This window comes from Lynx canadensis, chromosome C2, assembly GCF_007474595.2.
Source record: "Lynx canadensis isolate LIC74 chromosome C2, mLynCan4.pri.v2, whole genome shotgun sequence".
In the NCBI taxonomy this organism is placed as follows: Eukaryota; Metazoa; Chordata; class Mammalia; order Carnivora; family Felidae; genus Lynx; species Lynx canadensis.
In genome coordinates, this window is record NC_044311.2 from 35,244,877 (window position 1) to 35,266,318 (window position 21,442).

A 21,442-nucleotide genomic window follows, 5' to 3' on the forward strand; every position below is an offset into this window, starting at 1 on the left:
ATTTATCTGTGGGCCTCCAGAGTGTAGAGCTGTGTCTCATTTAGCTTAAGACTGAGTACATCCTAAAGGGCTCTGTGAATGATTTTTATTAAAAAAAGAAAAAAATCACTTTTTTTTTTTATACAAAATTACCACATACAGAGATGTAGAGGAAATAGCATAATGAACTGCCACATAGAGGTCTCCAAACGGTCATTAACACATTTCCACATTTATTTCATCTTTTCTTCCCCCTGGAAGTCTGTTAAAGTCCATTACAAAAACCATGACATTTCACCTCTAAATATTTCAAAAATAAAGGACACTTTCTAAGAATACGAGAGTTTCTTATTTATCCACATCATGCTCAGTCCTGATAAAATTAACAATAATTAACAAAAATTGCTCAATATCCTGTAACACCAGTCCGAATGTCAGCGTATGCCTTCCGAGGAAAGAAAAGATGGATGTAGTTGCAGTGACGCTGAGAGAGCAGATGTGAGGGCCCCCACAGGGCCCAGGAAGCCAATGTGCGTCACTCTTGTCCCACCTGGGGGCCCCACCATTCCCAGGGGTGCAGGAGGGCATGGAAGGCATTCCCTGGAGTGGGGCCTCCTTCTCGAGACTGGGGGGACCTTGCCCCCACAGGCCACCGCATCCAAACACTCCCATGCTCTGTCCAGTCAGCCTGTGGGCGGGCCATCTCTCTTCTCCCACTCAGTGACCAATTTTGCCCAGGACCTGGTGAGGTCAAACGAACCTAGCCTGTAGTCCCAGCACTGTCACTGACAAGCTATTTGACCTTGAGCAAGTGGCCTAACTTCCTGGAGCCTCTGTTTGCTCTTCTGTAATATGGGAAATAAGGCCTGCCTCTGAGGGCCGTCATAAATGAGACCACAGCACAGGCTCTGTCAGAGAGCGCCTAGCAAACTGCCTGGGCCACAGCAAGCTCACTCAAGTTCAGCTGCCGACACCGTGGTGGTACTAACCTTGGAGGCCACAGGGCAGCCAGAGGCATTAGGGTGTGAGGGGCAGGCCGAGGGAGGCCCTATCCTACCAGATCTCTGAGGCAGGGCTTCCCCTGATGGAAGAGGTCACAGGGTCAGTCCTTTCCTAGCTCCCGCTCCCTCAATGCAGGATGGCGTTGCCAGATGAAGGGCTGCAGAACTGGAGGAGGGAGGCCTGTGGACGATCAGAGTAGAAGTCCCTGTGAGGTGGCCTTTGACCACCTACCTGGGTCATCTGGTATCTCCTACTGATCTAATAGCCCTGAACCTTATCTCAGAGGCACCAACCTTGGTTCCTCAAAGACACCTGCCATCAACTATTCCCCCTTCATTCTGAAATAATGGTCACCACTGCCCAGCACTACCACTGCCTGCCATCAACATTACTATTCATCAAGCACCGACTACATTCCAGGAGATTTGCTGGGTAATTTTCAAACTTTATCTCTCCGACTCCATGCTGCAGTTTTTTGAGACAGGTATGACTATCCCCCTTTGGAGATGTAGTAGTTTCCTGTTGCTGCTGTAACAAATTACCCAAAACTTAGTGGCTAAACACAACATGCATTTTATTATTTTACAGTTCTGGAGCTCAAAAGTCCAAAGGGGTCTCACCAGCTAAAATTAAGGTGTCAGCAGGGCTGAACTCCTTTCGGGAGCTCGAGGGAAGAATCCACTTCTTACCTTTTCCAGCTTTCAGATTCTTCTTACCTTTTTCAGCTGTCACATTCCTTAGCTCATGCCCTCTTCCATCTTCAAAGCTATTCATGGCTGGCCTAGTCCTTTTCACAGTGCATCAGTCTAACTCTCCTGCCCTCCGCTTTCACTTACAAGAACATTTATGACTACATCAATCCCATCTGGATAATCCAAGATAAGGTCAGCTCATTAGCAACCTTAATTCCCCCATGCCATGTAATCGAACTTATTCATGGGTTCCAGAGATTAGGACATGGACTTTTTGGAAGGCCATTATTCTGTCCATCATCACAAGTAAGGAGACTGAAGCACAGGGAGGTAATGGGGTTTACTCAAGGTCACACAGCTATTAAATGGCACTAGACTGAGGAGTGAGATTATGGGAACTCCAACTAAGCTCTGCTCTTGCTGCTTTGCTGTGTGACCTTGGGCAAGCGACTTAACTTCTCTGTCCTGTTTCCTCACCTATGAAAAGAAAAGGCTATCTACACACGAAGATGTCTTCTAGCAGCCAGTCTATGACCACCTGAGGATCTGGGCCTTCCCCTAACAATGAACATGGATCACAAGGTTAAGGACCCCATGAACCTTCACCTGGTCTGTCCACACTGACCAAGACTCAAGTACTGACCATGAAAGGGAGAGATGCTGACTTGGTCATGGCATGGACATCCCTCTCTCTCCTGGATGGAATTTTCTAAGGCTTTTGTCCTAGGAACCATGGACACATGGATGTAAGGGCACTTTACTGACTTACACCAAACCCCCCTCCCAGCACACCACACAATAGTTGGCCTACTATTGTGTTTCCCCTCCAATTCCCAGCTTAGAGGGAAATAAAGATTAAAGTTTCTTTGTACAATAAAAAGAAAAACAGGGTGTCAGAAAATCAGATAATAAACATATATGGATGTATAGTATTGTTTGTTGGGAATTCCTAAACCAGGGTAGAAAAAAAGTTTTTTTTTTTAAATAAATGTTTATTTATTTCAAGAGAGGGAGGGGGGGTGCGTGTGTGTGTGAGCAGAGGGAGGGGCAGAGAGAGGGGAGAGAGAGAATCCCAAGCAGGCTCCATGCTGTCAGTGAGGAGCCTGATGCAGGGTTCGATCTCACAAATCCTGAGATCATGACCTGAGCCGAAATCAAGAATCAGACACTTAACCAACTGAACCACTTAGGTGCCCCTCTCCTCTTGTTTTTTAATGCAATTTTTATACAGAAATTTTCAAACATATACAAAAGTAGAGAGATTAGGACAATGAACCTTTTCTTGACTCCTAGACCTATGACGTCCAATTCAGATATTCTTCTTCTTTTTTTTTTTTTAAATGCTTATTTATTTTTTGAGACAGGAGAGACAAGGCATGAGCAGGGGAGGGGCAGAGAGAGAGGAAGACGCAGAATCCAAAGCAGGCTCCAGGCTCCGAGCTGTCAGCACAGAGCTCGACATGAGGCTCGAACCTACAAGCTGTGAGATCATGACCTGAGCCAGAGTCGGATGCTCAACCGACTGAGCCACCCAGGCGCCCCCAATTCAGGTATTCTTTACAAGCTGAAATTCTAATTCTGAATTACCATCTGCAGTGGGCAGCTCCATGCGTTGGTCCTGCATCCCTTTGTTTTGAAACCTGCTCTCCCACAGCTCCTTAGGATTCTGGAAAGTCTATCAAGATGCTAAGGAAACTAACTTCCTAGAAAAGCAACTATTACAGGAGACAAATGGACAAATCAGAGCCCCTTTGCTATGGACGTTGGAGAAAAGAGTGTCTTCTTCTGAAATCAGGAGTTATAAACTCCACATAAACCTGGAGTTGTCATCATCCCTACCTTAGAGAGTGAAGCCAATACAGTGGTAGAAAGAGCTGAAAGAGAGACAGGGTGAGATTCCTAGTGCCATCCTCTGAGCACCTGGATCCAGCTGTACCTGATACCCTGAAACTTGTCTATTATTGCCATATTCCTAGCTTTAACATCATTCGAAAGAAGTTTCTATTCCTTACAAAAAATTCTAAACATACACCATCCCAGAGAGCTTTCTTTTAAGCCACAGCACGACTGTCAATCTTCCTTGTGGAGGGTCAAGTTTGGCCTTCTTAATTTAACAAAAACAGTGTGTATTCCTTAAGGCATGCATTTCCTAACAGAAACAGAAAAAGTATGTGATTTAAGCATATTTCCTCAACAAGGGAAGAATTCTGTTTTGCTGGATTTCTATAGGACAGTAACTCATCAATGATATATCTTAGTACTATATGATGACCACCACCCACACTTTCCCCCAATGACCCCTGCTGGTGCTACTTTTGGATAAGACAAGCTGTCAGAGAGTGGTTCTGGGCTGGCCCGGCTTGGGCCTGAACCCACAAGACCAAGCAAACAGAATGGGACCTGATTTCAGTTTCGGGGACAGGCTAGAGTGATAACAGGAACTAGGAGATGTGGCCACAAGTGAAATTAGAGGAGGGGAACACAGGGTACCCCTATACTTAGTCACCTACCCCTGCTCTTCTTTCTTCCCTCCTCTTCAGTACAGGCCACCTCTGTATGGTGTGGACACAGAGTGCCCTGTACTAGGTAGAGCAGAAATGAGCGACGGTGGCCACAGTCCAGGAGAGGAGGCAGAGGAAATGCCATGATGGGATGAGAGGACAGGTGGATAGGAGGAGGATGCACAAAATTGCCCACAGCTCTCAAGGAAGGCTTCCAGTACATTCTCTCACCTGAAGGATGGCATATTTGACTGCAGTAATGCCTGCACTTGCCTGGTGCCCACCGATAGAGAACTAATTAAGTAAACTAAGGTAAAGGCACAGAGTACAATACTCTGTGTGTGTGTGTGTGTGTGTGTGTGTGTGTGTGTGTGTGTGAGAGAGAGAGAGAGAGAGAGAGAGAGAGAGAGAGAGAGAAAGAGAGAGAGCGAAGGGAAGGAGGGAGAACAAGACAGCTCTCGGTGTACTGATAAGGAAATCTCTCCCAGATATATTGTTAAGGAGACACAAAAAAAGCAAAGCACAGAACAGAAATATAAAAATACCTATAAATGCTGAAAGAATATAAAGCAACAGAGCAGTGTGGCTGTCTATGGGGAGGCAGGCATTCGGGATGAGAAGGAATATTTTCACAGTATACATTTACACTTATTTTTTCTGAACTTTCCAACCATGTGAACATGTCACCTACTCAAAATTTTTGAACAAAACAGAAAACTGAGACATTGCAGGTAGTTCTCAAAGGAACAGTCACGCCTGTGTGAGGACCGTGGCACAATGTATTTTCCAGCATAGCCATCATGTGACAGGCCTTCCATCAAGAGGTGGGTCTATGTTCCATCCCCTTGAAGCTGGGAGCGATGGTAAATAGGGCAAAAGTGACATTATGAGACTTCTGAAGGTGGCCCCCTGGGATACCCGGTCTTAGAACCCAGCTGCCATGCTGTGAGGAACCCAGGCCATATGACAACATGTTCCAGTCAACAGCCTGGCTCAGGTCCCGGCCACCAGGCCTTGAGACGGCTCCAGCCCCTGCTACCATCTAACTGCCATTGAATGAGAGACCCAGAGTGAGACCTGCCTAGCTGAGTCCCGGGAACACCTGGAACTGTGAGAGATGCTAATTAAACGACTGTTTGCTTTCAGGCCCCTGAGCGTTGAGGAGGAGCTCTTGGTTTGCGCCCCTGTCTGACGCTTCATTTTCCAAGATGGAAGTTTTCGGACAAACTTACAACACTTGACCTGAGGAGGTAGCAGAAACAACCTGAGAGGGGCGAGTGTTTGGCTTGCCCTGTGAAAATAGGAATCATCTAGAACAAGTGCGAGATGCTGACTCTGGATGCCAATGGGAATCACAAGAGGCCCCATTCAGCAGGCTGAAGGTCTGGGCAGAGAGGGGGTGCACGAAGATGAGGACGCAAGAGGCATCTATGTAAAGGTGATAGTTAAAAACCAGGGGCATGGATGAAATCATTCAGGTGGAGTGCACGGACAAGAGGAGGCCAAGGGGAGAACCCTCAGGCTGTCCCCCTGAAAATGCCAGCAGAGGAAAGGCAGCGGGTAGAGAGATCAAAGAAGAGGCAATCAGGCAGGAAGGAGGAAAATCCAAGAAAGAAGGGTTCAAGAGCTGAGCCTGGTCAGAGGCCTCAATGTTGTATAGAAGACATGTACAGGGAAAGCGCAGAAGACCTGGCAACGTGGCAGTCACTGGTGACCTACAGCAGAGCAGTCTTTCCCAAGTGGTAGGGAAAAAAAAAAAAAATCTCAATGCATTCCCATTAATACAAATTACTTCAACCGAATAGCAAATAATGTGGACCTCCCTGCTTTATCTTCTGAGAAACACGAAAGGGAAAAAAAGGAAGAAAGGAAGCACATCAAATGCACGTGGTAGAAGGGAAAAGGCAAAGGCGACTACCATGGAGGAGCTGAGTAACCACCATCCGCATGACAGAGACATGAATAAAAAGGCACAAGGTAATCAAACCAACTGCCTCTTGCATTTTTTTTTCTTTCTCTTTTGTAGCAGGACTATCAAAGATTTCCTTGGCCGACCATCCAAAGCAATGACAAGGATGACTAAAAAGGTGTGCAAGAGCGCTGGGAGTCCACAGGCTTCCCCCAGTGAGCCGGTTCTGATGAGCTGCAGGGAGCACTTTGCGGAGGAGCGTGCAGGAGGATGCAGGAGCGATGTCTGCCATGCACGCAGGACGCGGGAACAGGGCATAAACACCGGGATCCACCATCTCATTCTTTGCAGAATGCATGTTGAACCATAGCTTCAAGGGAAATGGCCTCATTCCTCTAGAACACTGGAATCCCGAATCTTTTCCACACAAATTCTAACATGCCCATAACTCAAAGCAAAGGGTTTAGCTCCGAAGCCCTACTGAGCTTGCTACAGGAACAATTTTAAATCACCTCTTGGAGTAAGGCCTTCGTTTGTAGTGATAAATATTCCAGTGGAGTTAGTAATGATAAGTACACGGAAACGGTTTCTAGAATCTGCATTATGCCCCCAAATTTCCGCCACTATTCCTCTTCCGTGCATAGAAAAAAAAAACCAAGCATATTAAATGGATTGAGACCCACAAAACTACAGAGTGCATTAAGTTGAAATGTCAGCACAACCATTTTGTACGCCTCAATTGTGAATAGATGTTTTGATGAAGAGCTTACTAAATCTTTAATTGGAGATAGAATGTTTCTACATAAAGGCAATGACTACAAAACATTTATCACAGTGCCGAACGCCATCACTACAGAAATTCTCTCCCATCCTTTGGTATTACTGTCAGTATGGCGAATCCAGTATTAATATTAAAACACAGCACTGGAGATATAATCGTGGGTTGACAAATGAGCTTAAATGTTGTCTCCCAATGAATTTTTCTTTTAAGATCATCTTAATGCACTTGAGAAATAACAGAAAACAGTCAAGGCACAACAAAGGTGGAAACACTGCCACAATAAAGATCAATCTTATTACACATTCAAGCCCTCTTTTCAAATGTTGGGGCTCAAACTGTACAGCTGTGAACACTAGCATTCTGCCACTTAAATCAAATATTAATAGGCTATCCCAGCTCACAGGGAAAGATATGGTGATACTTTTCTTGTTTAAAGACTTCTTTCCACAATTTTTCATAGACTTTTGGGGTTTTGCTTGCTCCTTAATGCACTCTTCCATTTAGTATAAAAGGGTCTCTGATTCAGCACGGAATTATGCATTTGGTTCTGTTCAATTTAGTACACTGATAATGTTCAAGGTGATCAGGGAAGAGGGTCACAGCAGACACTGTCAGTGCTCTGAGCATTCAGGCCTCAACTGTTTTAGGGCGCACCAGCTTGATTTCCACGTGCTACTGTCCGCATCCCTCTGCCCTGGAGTCTCAGCTGGGGACGGGAAGCTGCCAGAAGTCCTAGAGAATTAACCCCACGTAAGGAGCAACGCTCAACCAATGACGGACAGCAGTGATGGTATATTCTCAGTCCCAAGCCCCACAAGAAACTAACTCTGGGATGCGGGCTTCACACTGGCTGTGAGAGATTCCCAGCAGATGTAAACTCCAGCGGTCCACACTAGTGACCTGCTCAGTGATGTCCTTCTCTGGCTCATTTCCCTATTTCCTGCTACTGCTTCATGGGATGTCCTCCCAAATCAATCACCACGTTCAAATTCTTGTCTCAAATAAAGATGCGTATTATGATGTCCCAATGTACGGCCAACTGAATGAGTTCGAGAACTGCTGCTAGGCCCTTGCCAGCACTAGGCAGAGAGGATACATGGGTTTGGGGCCAACACAGGGAGAGCAGATATTAAGAATATAAAACCTAGCCCCAGGAGCACCTGGGTGGCTCAGTCGGTTAAGCTTCTGACTCTTGGTTTCGACTCAGGTCATAATCTCACAATTTGTGAGTTTGAGCTCTGCATGGCTCTGTGCTGACAATACAGAGCCTGCTTGGGATTCTCTCTCTCCCTCTCTCTGTCTGCACCTCCCCTGCTTGCTCGCTGTCTTTCACAATAAATAAATAAAAACTAAAAAAAACCCCAAAAAACCGAAAACAAAACACACACACACAACGAACTAGTCCCAAAGACACTGGAGTACCAAGGCCTAAGTGGGGACAAGAAGCCAGAGTGACATCCGGGCTGCTCCAGACAAGTGCTGACCTACGAAGTGTGTGTGTGTGTGTGTGTGTGTGCGTGTTGTGAGCAGAGATGCCTAAAACTTTCCCAGCAAGGTCCTCAAAGGTTGCAGACCCAAATCCCCTACCCCCACCCCACCAGTGAAGACCGGGAGGCCAGCAGAAGGATATGAAATTACAAGGTGGGGAGGGGCAGTAGCTTCTTCAGCTTAAAAACCCTGAGAATCTGAATCTACACGCCAGAGCGAGCGCATCTGCAGGCCATTTAGATAGTGGAACCAGAGTATGTCCTTTGACCAGAGACATGGAGGCAGGGAGCCAACCCTGGCTTTAGGAACTATTGATTGAAAGATTTAATCAGGATAAGGCCATAAATGTAGTGCCCTTAAAACTGCAAACAACATGAAGATCATTATTTAACTTGGCTTGTTTCAGGATTTTTTTTTAAAGGAGAGTAAAAGTACAATATACAAAGTTTGAAATGTGAAAAAAAATTATTCCTACTTCCACTGCTGCAATGCAATTCTTTTTCCCTTCGAGGCATCCCTTGCAGACTGTTTCCCTGAATGTGCACTTAATGTAATAGCATTCTGTTCGCTGAGCACAGAATGACTTCCCAAGTTACTAATCTTCTTAGTTCTAAATACTGCATAATATTCCATCAACCTAATTTTTGGTAATTTGAATATACCCTCCTATACTATATATTCAGGTCACTTCTAAAAAATTTTTTTAGTGTTTATTTATTTTTGAGAGAGAGCACACACGAGTGGAGGAGGGGCAGAGAGAGAGGGAGACACCGAATCCGAAGCAGGCTCCTGGCTCCGAGCTGTCAGCACAGAGCCTGACCGTGGGGCTTGAACTCAGGAACCCTGAGATCATGACCTGAGCCGTAAAGTCGGACATTTAACCTACTGAGCCACCCAGGCGCCCCTTGGGTCACATCTAAGTTTTCCCCACTATAAATAATGATGCATCTTTATACAGAGGCTTTTTTTCACTTTTCAAATTATTTTTTTTAAGACAGAATCCCAGAGGAAGCCAAAGTATTGGTAGCACTTCAGCGACCCCTGCAACAGGCAGCCCCCCACCTTTATCATCTGCAGTCCTTTGATTACTCCCAAAATACAAAGTGGGTGAAACACTGGCATCCTTTTTCTCATACATACAAAGATTAAGACAAGCTTGACCAACAACAGCATTTTAAAACTTACACAGAAGAAGACCAGACAGAGAACCAAAATGCAAAGCAGTCTTTGATACTATGCTTAGGACCCATGCAGTAAACACCTACTTCTGATCTCTAAAACGAACATTTGAAAGTGGATAGCAATTTCAGTTTAGACTCCCACACACTAATTCATGCAACAGGCATTCTGCCCTAATGAGCACCTGCTCACAGAGAGACTTCTAGCCTTTGAAAGCCCGCTCTTTGCCTGGCGTGGTGTGGTCCCCTTCATGACACTGCCATTCACTCTCTCCCACAAGCAACTTACTCCGCCAGAATTCGGGTGAGTTCCACGCTTGTTCTCATCATTCTTTTCCCTTCTCAATTGCAAAAGCTTTTCAGCGAACAGACTGGCTGATAGCACAGCCGCTGATGGCTGTGGTTAGGATGTAATTAGGGTGAACTGCGTTGGTCGGCCTTGCTCCCCACTCTTCTCTGTTAAACACTGGGAGGAGGTGGCAAGGACCAGAATCGAGGCACTAAACCCTTACATGTCTGTCTTTAATAATGTTAACTTGCTTCTGCAAGTCAGTTCCAACACTCCTCCCTGGGCTGTGTCCTGCCTTAACGGTTCACTTTTATAGGAGGAAGCAAGGCAGGAGGAAAGACGGAAGGGGAAAGGCGGGAAGATTAGCTCTAATTTCAAACCATCTTAGGAGTTCTGAAAAGTTCCACATTGACTGATGGACACATTTACTCCCCAGAGCCTTTTTTCATAAATACTTACCACTTAACGTGCACTTCCAAGGGGAATAAACACTGTCACTGAGTGCCATCCTTATGGGAGGGAGATTTCCAGAGCCACTTCTTTTCTCCATGGCTCAGGGCCACAGGATTACAATCCTATTAAAGCTGTGCCCTGCGAATAAGGCAGTCACACCCACCCCACCAAGACTGACCTTCTCAGTTTCTGCACAGCAACGCTAGTTGCCTTCCTTTGCTTCGGGGAAGATGGTAGCTCATCTCCTGTAATAAGGTCCACGTCTGAGACTGGTGGGGATCGAAGATGTATTTTGTCCTCAGCTCTGGCCAAACAAATACAATAACTCTCTAATAATATTCAGTCCTGAAGACAGAATGTTTCCTGGGGCTGTTTGGATCATGTCTTATTTGAAACCGGGCTGTTAGTGTTATTTTCTCCTTGCTCTCATTGGAACTGAACGGGACTGAAGGCAGGCACAGTGTCCCTCTGGAGGAGGTTCCTCTCGAGTGACTGTGCTGGGACAGCACTAGCTCCAACTGGATAAAATCTATGTTGGAACCTTAGCCTGTGTGCCCAGGGGAAGGAAAAAACAGGCTTTCAGATAGACCCTGTCACTCAGAAGGGAGAGGGCTCCAGGGCCCATCTCCCAGATTTACCCTCCGGTGAGCCAGATGGCCTGACTGCTGTCACCACCCAGTAGATGTGTGAGGCTAACTGGTGCACCCAATAAGACAACATCCAAGGAGGGGCTCTGCAAACTCCAAAGGGTTAAGTAAATCGAACATGAGCATTCTTCTCCCATTTCGAAGCTAAAGCGCAATTACTTTGGTTTTAAGTTTATTTATTTTTGAGAAGCGGGGGCGGGGGCAGAAAGAGAGAACCCCAAGCAGGCTCTGCTGTCAGTGTAGAGCCTGATGCGGGGCTCGAACTCACGAACCATGAGATCATGACCTAAGCTGAACCAAGACTTGGACGCTCAACTAACTGCGCCACCCCAGGCATCCTGAAATTCCTTTAAAAAAAATTTTTTTTGGGGCGCCTGGGTGGCGCAGTCGGTTAAGCGTCCGACTTCAGCCAGGTCACGATCTCGCGGTCCGTGAGTTTGAGCCCCGCGTCGGGCTCTGGGCTGATGATGGCCCAGAGCCTGGAGCCTGCTTCCGATTCTGTGTCTCCCTCTCTCTTTGCCCCTCCCCCGTTCATGCTCTGTCTCTCTCTGTCCCAAAAATAAATAAAAACGTTGAAAAAAAAAAAATTTTTTTTTTAATGTTTATTATTGAGAGACAGAGCATGGGCATGGGAGGGGCAGAGAGAGGGGAGACACAGAATCCAAAGCAGGCTCCAGGCTCCAAGCTGTCAGCACAGAGCCTGACACAGGGCTCGAACCCACAAACCGTGAGATCATGACCTGAGCTGAAGTCAGACGCTTAACCAACTGAGCCACCCAGGTGCGCCCTGCAATTCCTTTTTAAAGTACACATTCTTACAAGATTACCTTGGCAGCATAAAACACTGTTTACCAGAATTCATAGAAAAATACCACCCAATGGTCTTCAAAGGTCTATAAATGAGCATGAAGCCTCCAACCAACATTTATGGCCATACGTTATATCGATAGAGACTTTATTTCTGTATCCGTTCTACCTTTCCACATTCTCGTGGCACACCAGACTTCTCCTTGACAATAGTCAATCCAGTTTATAACATGACAGTGTGTGTGTTCATGTGCTTAATTCTGTCTGTCCTTATAACCTGTCTCATGATGTCTATGGGCCACATGAGGGTTGAGACTGTGTCATTTTGGCTCAGCATTCTAATCCCCAGGACATTGCCTGAAGGATTTATGGAAGGAAGGAAGGAAGGAAGGAAGGAAGGAAGGAAAGGAGGGAGGGAGGACAAGAGCCAGGCACGGTGGTGGGCCCCAAGAACACCTGGTCCAATAGCTGCAGAAGTGCTCACAGCCCAGTCCAGGTCAGCTGGAGAAGGGCGTGGCTGGCACAGGTGCCCATCAGGACTGTGGGAAGAAGAGCGGATTCAGAACGGCTTCCCTGCAATGGGCAGGGCTTCTGCAGCTGCTCCAGAGATTCTAGCTTTAGGGGCGGCTCTGGGCAGAGGCAGGGACAGGGGGGAGGCACGGAGATGCAGATCAGAACTACACTGCACAGGAGGCCAGGCCCAGAGATGGTGCTCCTAGGTGAAAGCTCTCACTTCCAGAAGACACTGTCACCCTCATCCAAGGCCCCTGCATGCAAAAACCCATCCCTGAGAACCTTAGATTTCCCCAGATTCATACCAGCAACAGAATGGATGCCTTTCTATTCCTATTTCCCAGATTGCTGCTATGGGTCTATGTGCACATGAGAGAGACAACGATGAGGGAACCTTAAGTCCACCGTGGTTTGTTAAACACCACCACGCAGAACTGCATGGCTGAAACAGTGGGGTAGGAGCTGCCATCCCGAGGCCTGTCCTGCAAAATGGGATACATCTGTCTTCACCAGGGAACTATGATAAACGAGCAAAGACAGACACTGGTCAGGACAAGCCACTTTATTTAAGAGCTTCGACAGCCCAAAGTGGTTTAACATAGAGGCATGGAAGATTTATCTGGATGATAAAACACTTGAACTTGAAAGGCACATAAATTATAATTTTGTAGGGTTTTTTCCTTTTAAGATTTCATATAGTCAAAGGCTTTAAGTAATGAGTGAAATGCACATAAAGTTGACTTAATTTCATACACGTTGTCTGGTTAGAGTCTGCAGAGAGTCTTTGCTTCTAGATGGGACTGAGTTCAGAGTTAATGCCACACACCCGTGTCTGTGGCCTTCTGTTTCCACATCACGGTGGACATCATTTGGAGGATTGATAAACAGAAAAATAATAACAGCAACGTTAGTGATTGAGCACTCACTATACCACAGTCTGTGCAGTGAAGACTGTACTTTATATACTTATATACGAGCATTACTTACTACTCCTAACAGCCCTGTGAGTAACATACTATAGAAAGAGGACTTCAATTACTTTCCTTTGACCTCAAGCTTTCTAATTAAGTTCTTCTTTCCAGCTTATCTCTTAAGGAGGCAAGGGACCCTGCAGGAAAGCATCCCCTGATGGGGACCAACACTACCCCACCCCCTCAAACAATAAGGAATGCCCTGAGCCAGCAAGACCCCCTGTGACTGACCCCAGGACAATGGACTTGACCTTAACTGCCCACCTGCATACACCCACCCACCTTCATCCCACATTTTCCTTATATAAACCTGGAACTATTTTTGGCACTTGGGCAACAATCTTCAAGACCCTAGTCTGCTGTCTTCCTGGTGTTGGCGTCACTGAAATAAATTCCTTTCTTGTGTTACCACCACTCCTCTCTGCCTTTGGATTCTGCCAACAGTAAGTGGCCCAGCCTGGTCTGTTTGGGGACCTTGGAGCCAGATGCTCTTGCATCCCTGCACCCTGGCTACACCATGGCTCCCATGTTCCGGATGCAAAAACTGAGCTTTAGAGTGCTTCTGTGACGCACAGGAGGTCACAGAAGCAATTTAATCGGACTCCAAAGCTGCAGCATTCACCACCACACTGCAGTGTACATGAAAATAAGCACTTGCCTTTAGCAAGGACTTGAAAACACTAGCTATTTAGCCTTATCTGTATACTCCTTTTTTTGTTTGTTTTGTTTTAAACAACACATTTTAACACAGAGAATTTTGCCTTGTGAGTTTATGTTCAGTCATTCGTCCATTCACCATTCATTCTGGGCCCAGTATTCTGCTGGATGCAAGATTTACAGGATTGGATTCCCCAGCTTCTAAACCAGTCTCAGGCAATTACTGTACCCAGGTGAAGGGCAGGGCAGGATGGGGCAGGGGCAGCCCCTCACAGGGGACCCATAATGAGCTGTGGGTTAGAGACGCACCTGAAGGAGACAATTTTAGATCTTTTACACTCTGGTCCCCACCCCCTCCCTTAACCCATAACTTTCTGGGCCTTTCCTTGGCCAGAGTCTTCAAAGACCTCAAACTCCCCAGGCCTCTGGACAGAGTGGCTCCCCAAGAGGCCTTTTATCATGCAGAACACTCCCTTCTCCGGTCCCAGCTGAAGTTTTGCGGTAAAACCAGTGCCCCAGATAACACAGCTCCTCAGCTAATCACCCTGCACAGACCCTCAGAGCCACCCCCTCACCCCCACCTCCACTCTCCCCCTGCCTTGTTTCACCAATTTTTGTCCCAAATAAGAGATAATAACAGCAGCAGCAGTAGTAACTGCCTACATGTCAGGCATTGCTCGATGTACTTTGGGTACACTATCTCATTAAATCCCATAATAATCCTCTGCCCTGCACACTGTTACTCTTTCTATTTAGTTCATTTAGGGGAAGAGGAAGGGAGTTAATATTTCTTCAGGGTCAACTGTATGCCGACCACTGTTAAGCTTGCACAATCAGATAAGTGACCTGCCCAGGGTTGGTCACAGAGCTGGGAAATAAGGAGTAAGAATCTGAACCCAGGTCTGTGACCGCCTGGCCTAGTGTTTCCCTTCCCTTCTCTATGGCTGGCACTGCTGAGGTTTGCAAAGACAGCCCTCTCTCCCTCTTCCTCCAGCACCCTTCTGTTAACATCGGTCCTGTTTTTATTACCACCACCCACAAACAGTGACAGACTCCTCTCTCAACTGTGTCCCCTGACTCTCTGGGCCTCCCAGCCAGTTTTCATGGAGCAGATCCTAAAGTCTACACCAACAGTGTAAACAGAGGCAAAGAAGAAACTGGGATCATTCAAGCCAATAAAACACACCAAGAGGCTAACAGGTGTTTCCTGAAGTGCCCACCCCACCCCACCCCCATCTTAAATCCCTGGGGTTTCAAGATCTGAGGGGTCCTCAGCTAGGGATCACAGGCTTAAGTCCTCTGGGGGAGTTTTTTGGCCAGTTGTCAGGGGTGACACCACCAATGAGAGTGAGCATGTAACTATATGCTCTGTCAGAGTGTGAGACTTAAGTTCTGGGGGCTCATGGAACTGGCAGTAACAGGTGAGGCTTTCTGAGAAATGGTTACCTCCCCAGAAGCAGAGGGTCGCTCCCCAGCAAGGCCGGAGCACTGAGCCCACCAGGCTGAAACTCGGTTTACTTCACCTGGCCTACCCTACAGGAGCTCTAGGAGGGCAGGCCGGAGGCAGATTTCTCACTGAACTCTCAGAAGCAATAAAAAGGGAGTACTAGTTAAATGTTTCCAGAATAAATCACCAAAGACAGCATCATTTTAGAGAAAAGGCTGTTTGAGAGATTCTACTCAGACTAAGGAACAGGACTCCAGGAGAGGGGAAGTGGGTTTGCTCAGAGGCTGGCACACTCTTTAGTCCAGATCAGCATCCTGCTCCATTCAGAAACGTTTCCAAATGTACTTCACCTATACCTGGGAACACCGCTCAGTCATGTAAATTCAACGCCCCAGTCTTCAATGCGTAGACACCGCCCCCCCCCCCAATTTTATAGAGCAGAAAGTTCAGGAATTGGCTTCCCCCCGCCCAGCTCTCTAAAGGCAGGCCCCACATACAAGCCACGTTCTCTCCTAACACAATGTGTCTGCTGTGTTGTTCTCCACCCTGGAAGTGACTCACGCTGAAGTTTGTGCTCCAGCACCCTTCACATTTGGGACCACCGGTTAAATCCTCCCCTGCAACCTGCACTTTCTATCTTCACAGCTCTTACAGGGGTCTTACCCACTACACTGTGAGCTCCACCGCAGCGGGCACCACGTTCGTTCGCCCACTTCTGTATGCCCAGCACTTGGCCCAGTGGCCGGCACTCGGTGGCCCACGGTAAGTTTCCGCAGGCTGCCAGAGTGGGGAAGGTGGGATCCGAACTCGTGTCTGCCGGGTTCGGGTCAGAGCCAAATGGTTCTAGGGGTTAGACCACGCTGCGGCGAGAATGCGCGGTCCGCGGGTGTACTGGGGAGGCGTTCTACAGTCTCTCCCACCAAGGACTGCTGCCGGGCTCCGCGCCCCGCCGCCACCTGTAGCCACAGCGCCCAGGTGTGGGCCGGCGCCCTCCAGGGCAAAAACGGGCTGGTGGCGCTTACCTGCGTGCGGCGAGGCTCCGCAGAAGCACTCTGTGAGCCTCGAGGGACTGCCAAGGACTGGGGTATCCGGCTTGGCACGCCCGCGGCCCTGCACCCAAAGACCGCGCGGGACGCCGCCTGGTCTCGCTGCGCAAGGCCCTCTGGGGCCTGGGAGCTACACGGGGAGCGGAGCCCGGCCCGCCCCCCGGGCGGGTCTAAAGCTAACTTGACCCCGCGCTCCCCGGGCGCCCTGCCGTGGGCGGAGTCAGAGGTAAACTTAGCACTGCGCCCCGCCCCTTCGGTGGGGGCGGTCCCTAAGGAGGAACGAGGCACGGCGTCCCGCCCCTTCGTTCTAGGCCCCGCCCTCCCGCCCCACCCCAATCCCCATCCTGCTCTCACGCGCTAGCCCTTTTTGTGTTCCGTGCCCCTTTGCTTTTTATTTTCTTGTTTTGTGTTCCGTTTTCTTATTTTTATTTCTGTATTTTTAAAAGATCGAATTAAAAAACGTATCGAAGTAGTGCATGAATACTCTACAAAATAAAGTTACCTAATGTTCTTGTAATGAAAGCAACAAGCCCTTCTCCCTTGCTCCCCACACGTGGCCCTTTATATGAGTTCCTCCATTTAGTTCTTCTGGTGGTCACCCCCTTGTCGCTAAAAAAAAAAAAATAAAAAAAAAGCTTACATAGCGATTTCTTGATTTATCTATTGACTTTCTGCCATGTTAGATGAGGATTTACTCTCTTACTGTGCCCCTGCTTCCCTTTTCCTGACAAATTTACACCTCTATTCTTAAGTCCTGCCCTGGTGAGCTCTGAGACCTCAAGACAGGAGTAGAGGAAGGCTTTCTGGGACCTGCAGCTAATACAATTATGGGGGAAGGGAGAAAGGAGGGCTATTTTAGACAGCTCTATAGCATTAAGGCTTGCAAATGACCATTTGTTTGGAATGAGCAAAATCCTGAGACCTTGGAAATTCAGGTCTCTATCCCCCGAGACCTTCTTAGATAATTTACTTGGTGAGTTTGCTTCCCCAGTGTGGCCTGTCTTTCTCTGCCCACACAGAAACCTCCATAAATCCAGACTTCTCAAGGGTCACGGGGTGAAGGTCAAGATTCATCAATTTCTGCCAATAGGATTTCTTAATGGAGTGAACTGGTGTGTGCAAAAAAGAGACGTCAAGGATGATGTCAAGGTTTTGTGATTGCTACACAGCTTATCCTAGCATCAGTGACAAGTTCTTAACCTTAGATTGGAGATGTTTTATAAAGCTGGCTCTGGGCCCCTGCCCTGTCACCAGATCCTCTCAGTTCTCCCATGAGGTTGGCTGGACCTGCCCAGTGTCCCCGCTTTAGGAGGGCTCATAACTTACCCTCTTGTATCAATGCAGGAGGCACACAGCTAGCTCCCAGTAAGTGGCAAGGTAAAGGGGCTGGTACCCCTTCCTCACTCAGATGGAAAAAAGTGTCCACACCCTCCTGACACCCCTTCTCTCCTCAGAGAGTTCAACCCTTCCCCTTCCTCTGCTCTGCCTTCCTTCTCTTCTGCTCACTCTGCTCTCTTTCCCTTGTCCAGCTCCTGAGGGCAAAGGACTTGGGAGTAACTCTGACTGAGGGTGTGAAATGTGACTTTACAAGGTGACCTTGGACAAAATCCCTTTTCCAATTCAACCTTGTTTCCTTCTTTGAAATTGGAGGTAACAGTCTCTACCGCGTTGAGCTTTAGAGGAGGATTAAGTGGCTTAATATCCATGTATACACGGATTTTTTTTTAACTGTTTTTTTAACTCACATTTTTTTATTATTAAATGTATTGAATATTAAAATTAATCATTCTTTTCTTTTTATTGCTTCTGGATCTTGTGTCATACTTAGACCATTCATTCATTCATTCCCAGTCTAAGATTAAAAAAAAAAAAAAATTGAAGTATAATGACCTTTGTAATTCTCTTGTGTTCTCTTATTCAAAACTCAGTTTGTCTCCTAGCAGAGTGGGAAGCTCATGAGAAAGTTTAGGGACTTCTAAGAATCTGTGTGTGGCATGTTGTTACCATAGGTTGAATTAAAATAAAGGGCTAAATCGGGTTGCCTGGCTGGCTCAGTCAGTGGGACATGTGACTCTTGATCTCAGGATCTCGAGTGTGAGCCTCACAATGGATGCAGACATTATTTAAAAAGAAAAAAAATTAAAATCAAGGGCTGAGTCATGCTGAGTCAGGGTCCTGACTCTGGACACAAACAGCAAGAGGGACACGGGATATGAGGCAGTGACTTCTCCATGCAAGGGACTTTTCTTCCCTAAGAAGACTTAGTCTTCTCTAGGAGGAAGTCTGCCTTCTGGGCACAAAATAGTGTCTCCTAGTGGTAGGAAGTAAGAACCCCACACAATAGCCACACTTACCCTAACTTAAGTAAGGGAGAGGCAGGGGTTGAGAAATCCATCTGGAGAGACAACTAGCTCCTAATATTTTAGAAGGGGGAATACATATCAAGATGAGAGTCATGTCCTTTGCTTGAGGGCATGAAGTGCTACTGGATTATGGGTTTAATGGGGATAAAATTTTTGGTAAGTTTCATCTCTCCTGAATCCTATCACCATGATGGCTCAGGCAGGAGGAAGATTTCACATAAAGCGTGTCTCAGTTTGAGTCCTTTGGAAGCAGATCCTGAGACAAGGATTCAAGTGCAAGCAGCCTATTTGGGAGATACAGGGAACACCAGCAGAAGAATGGAATATGAAGAACGGAGGGAAGGAAAGGCAGGATGTATTGTTAAGCCAGCTACCAGAACAGGTGATTGGAGCTTAATCCTGTGGGAAAACTCTAGAAGTTATTAAAGAACATGCCTCAGAATTATCCCACCCAAGCAAAGGCTGTAAGTGGGAGGTCTCTAAAGGGAAGAAAACTGCAACAGACAGATTAGCTCATTTTTGAACATTTTTCAAACTATTTCCAGGCATAAAAATGTGGCTACCCAGTGAGATCAAGCTGTAATACTGTCTGCACTTTCCTTCTATTACCTAATGGTGTTCTGACAAAGTTTCAGTAGGAGCATTTTGGGCAGTAACCAATGTGCAGATGGCTGAGAGTCAGTGTCTCAGGTCTAGAAGTGTGCCCTGAAGGACATTCTGGAAAATCTGCTCTTGGACAGATTATGATAGGACTTTACCTGGGTCAGCCTCTGTGTTTAGATGCGCCCATAACCTTGACTTCTGAGCTCTCATGAGAAAGGGCACACTTTGAGGAAAAGTAACATGAAAAAAAAAAAAAAAGAGCCTGGTGGACTTTTATTTATTTTTTTTTTAAATTTTTTTTTTCAACGTTTATTTATTTTGGGACAGAGAGAGACAGAGCATGAACGGGGGAGGGGCAGAGAGAGAGGGAGACACAGAATCGGAAACAGGCTCCAGGCTCCGAGCCATCAGCCCAGAGCCTGACGCGGGGCTCGAACTCACGGACCGCGAGATCGTGACCTGGCTGAAGTCGGACGCTTAACCGACTGCGCCACCCAGGCGCCCCCTGGTGGACTTTTAAAATGACCGAAGAGGGCAAACTTTTCAATCACTGTAAGCACCTCAGAAGATGGGTGTTTTCTCAGAAGCAGTGAACAGATAATGCCAATGCTGACTCTCTCTTATGTGGCCTCTTGAGCAGGATTCCATGAGAAAACTGTCATTTTGTCAACCTGGCTCCATCAGCCGTACTTACTATTGAACTAAAGTCATCCTTTTAACACATGACACAGTTCCCAGTATGCCTCTAGCTCAGAAGCCCTCAGTGGCTCCCACCACAATTAGGGTCAAATCCCAAGTCCTTCCCAATGGCCCAAGGCCCTCACAAGATCTGCCCCAACAAACTCTTCCTAACATTGTCTCCTGACAATAACCACTGGGCATTCCTCACCTCCGGTCTCCTTGGCTTTGCTGTTGCTACTGGAACACACTGGGTCTGTTTGTACCCCAGAGTTACTGCACTGCTGTTCTCACTGATTGAAATGCTACACTCTCCCGACTCTTAAGGTCACTTGCCCAATTCATCAGCTTTCTAATGGATCACTACCTAACAACAACACTGCACACTGCCCCATACATACCACTTGTTAGCTGTCTATGGAATATATTTTTATTTTTTATTTGCATAATAAATAAGTATGAGGTCCAAAAAGAGCTGAGTCTTTATATATATATGTTGTTCCCTCATATATCCCCACACTTAGAACAAACAGTGCCTGCTGCCTGGTAGGTATTTAATAAATATTTGTTGGATGAATCAACCAATTGAATTGAGTGAATGAAAAATATAACCAAAATCAGTAAATACATAGTTCGAAAATATTCTAGAATGTGGACTTTCAACTAATCTAGACTGGATTCCTTTCAGAGAATTGTTGGAGTGGAGAGAGAAAAAATCAAATGAAGTGGTTGAGAAGCATTACATAATTGGACTCACAATTACAGATGAGTATTGGATTGAGGACCTTTGCTGTTTTGTCTTTGACCTGATGTCTGTGTTAAATATTTAAGAAAAGGCTAGCTTGAAAGGCTACATACTCATTTAAAAGTAGTAAGAAGGAAAAGGTTCCCCTAGTTATTTTAATAATTCAGAATGGTGTTCTGTGGCTCCTGTTGGCATGTGAGGGCCCATGATGGTAACTGCTTACCTGAAAATAGAGGCCTTGATCAAATATTTAAGATCTCACTTATTTTCATTTTCTGCATATTTTTTATGCCTGCGTCTCACTTCTTTTTACCCATTCTGCAGCTGCACATTCACACACTAAAGCTAATAGAAATGTTTCATGGATTATTAAATGCAGCTAAGCAATGAGCTTTTGCTAGGACGTAAGGCCAAACTGGGGCCACTTTCCTGTTCTAACAAACTAATTTTTCCTTGAAGGTGCAGCCTATAAATTTACAGAGGCCTCTCCCCTGTATTCTGAAAATTTTTAAGGCAGTTGCACATCTGCTGCAAAGAGATTTTGAAGTGGAAAACAAAGACAGGTTTTACAGTAGCGTGGTTAAGCTGTCTTAGAATCAAGAACAGCTGAAGTCATAGAATTAATAAGTGGACCCTTGAAATTATGGCAAGATGACACTAACTGGTATCTGTTTGCTAATGGAAACATTGTAC

The 21,442-nt window shown here is 46.5% G+C and overlaps 1 protein-coding gene across 2 annotated transcripts in view; it reads right to left on the minus strand.

Moving 5' to 3' along the window:
- The window catches only part of NMNAT3 (nicotinamide nucleotide adenylyltransferase 3), a 114,748-nt gene extending 98,247 nt beyond the window's left edge, over positions 1-16,501 (minus strand). For both annotated transcript variants that reach the window (XM_030328919.1, XM_036064292.1), the window contains exon 1: positions 16,337-16,501. The gene's annotated coding sequence lies outside the window, so the exon portion shown is untranslated. The remainder of the gene's footprint in view (positions 1-16,336) is intronic.
- Between the last annotated feature and the right edge of the window lie 4,941 nt (positions 16,502-21,442).